Source organism: Anolis carolinensis, unplaced genomic scaffold, assembly GCF_035594765.1.
Source record: "Anolis carolinensis isolate JA03-04 unplaced genomic scaffold, rAnoCar3.1.pri scaffold_8, whole genome shotgun sequence".
In the NCBI taxonomy this organism is placed as follows: domain Eukaryota; kingdom Metazoa; phylum Chordata; class Lepidosauria; order Squamata; family Dactyloidae; genus Anolis; species Anolis carolinensis.
The window spans coordinates 1,965,294-1,967,543 of NW_026943819.1; the positions used below are offsets into that span (position 1 = coordinate 1,965,294).

The 2,250-nt window shown below is 39.1% G+C and overlaps 1 non-coding gene across 1 annotated transcript; it reads left to right on the forward strand.

The window, feature by feature from the left end:
- Positions 1-1,420: 1,420 nt before the first annotated feature.
- mir34c (microRNA mir-34c) lies at positions 1,421-1,493 on the forward strand. Its single transcript, NR_129963.1, has one exon. It is a non-coding gene; the product is annotated as a microRNA mir-34c (primary transcript).
- The last annotated feature ends 757 nt before the right edge of the window (positions 1,494-2,250 follow it).

The following is a 2,250-nucleotide window of genomic DNA, read 5'->3' on the forward strand; positions in this document are numbered from 1 at the left end:
ACATGATCGAATCATAGAAGTAGTAGTGTTGTGTCATGGGATCCTGGAAGTTGTAGTTTTATGTGATGGAATCTTGGGTATTTCACTTTTATGTGATGGAATCCTGGGAGTTGTAGGTTTACATGATCGAATCATAGAAGTAGTAGTGTTGTGTCATGGGATCCTGGAAGTTGTAGTTTTATGTGATGGAATCTTGGGTATTTCACTTTTATGTGATGGAATCCTGGGAGTTGTAGGTTTACATGATCGAATCATAGAAGTAGTAGTGTTGTGTCATGGGATCCTGGAAGTTGTAGTTTTATGTGATGGGATCTTGGGAATTTCACTTTTATGTGATGGAATCCTGGGAGTTGTAGGTTTACGTGATCGAATCATAGTAGTAGTAGTGTTGTGTCATGGGATCCTGGAAGTTGTAGTTTTATGTGATGGAATCCTGGGAATTTCACTTTTATGTGATGGAATCCTGGGAGTTGTAGGTTTACGTGATCGAATCATAGAAATAGTAGTGTTGTGTCATGGGATCCTGGAAGTTGTAGTTTGATGTGATGGGATCTTGGGAATTTCACTTTTATGTGATGGAATCCTGGGAGTTGTAGTTTCATGTGATGGAATCTTGGGAGTTGTAGTTTCATGTGATGGAATCTTGGGAGTTGTAATTTTACAAAATGAAATCCTGGGAATTGTAGTTTTATGTGATGGAATCCTGGTAGTTTTATACAAAGGGATCCTGGGAGTTGTAGTTTTATGTGATAAAATCACAGGAGGGGTAGTTTTGTGTGATGCAATCCTGGGAGTTGATGTTTTAAGTCTCATGGAAACCTGGGAGTTGTAGTTTCATGCTACAGCCTCCTTGGAGCTGTAGTTTTATTTATACTAATCCTGGGATTTGTATTTATGCTAATCCGAGGAGTTGTAGCATTTCATGGTCCCCAGCCTTCTCTGCCAGCATGCTAGTGCTTCACCAAACTACGAATCCCAGGATACCATAGCATTAAGCCATTGCAGTTGAAACTGATGCCAATATGCACCCTTGAGTCACTTCTACTCACTTTTTTCAATATTGTTTACAGACATAACTGCATGTTTTGGCCAGATTTTAATGTGTTCAGAAAGGGGGCTAGATAGGTGGATTTCCTATAGGTTTTTTGTGACACATTTTTGACAACCCCAAAACTTGGAAATTATGTTTTTTTAAAAGTTTAATATTTAAAAGCCTTTTAAAATTCTGATTAACTCTGTTCCCATTATCTCGTTCTGCAGTTGTGACGATGGAACGACAACGTACACCATATACGTTGCAGATCCAGCCTTGACACCGCTGTTGCCGTTTTTGGGACCCAAGCCGTCGCAAAGGGGAAAAGCTAAAAAATATCATAGGCATGGTCTTTTCCAGGTTTCGGTCTACGTCTGTTGGAACGCTTGGTTTGTAGGCAGTGTAGTTAGCTGATTGTGAGGTTTCCTTGGCAATCACTAGCTTTACTGTCATCAAAACAAGGCGTGGGATTCCCACTCTGCGAGAAAAGAAAACATCCGGAGGAGAGCCCTTTCCGAAGAAGAATCCTCGCCTTTGTGCAACACATCCTGTTTTTGCCTTTGCCGTTGCCTGCCTAATGCATTTCCCTTGACCTACTATGCAGAAGAGCCATGGAATTATTTTCAAAAATAGAGGAAAAATCCCAAAACCATAAAGGTGACATATATGGTGGGTAGCTTTGAGAAGGGCACACTCTCTCAGCCTCGAAGACAGACAAGAAAAACCTTGTGATAGGGTTGCTTTAAGGGCAGCATAGGTTGCAAATGACGTGAAGGCACACAACTGATACAATTACCAATTAAGAAAACCATGCTATGCAATTGTCCTGATTCGATTAATTAATCCTCCAACTAAGGGTGCATCTACACTGCTGAATTAATACAGTTTGATAACGATAATAATAATAATAATAATAATAATAATAATAATAATAATAATAATAACTTTATTCTTGTACCCCACCTCCATCTCCCCGAAGGGACTCAGAGCAGCTTACATAAGAAAACAACCCAACCACAACATAAATTAGCATATACCGTATATACTCGAATATAAGCCGACCTGAATATAAGACGAGGCACCTAATTTTACCACAAAAAAACAGGGAAATCATTGACTCAAGTATAAGCTGAGGGTGGGAAATCTCAGAAATAAAAATAGATAGATACCAAAAAATTACATAATTGAGGCATCAGTAGATTACATGTTTTTGAATA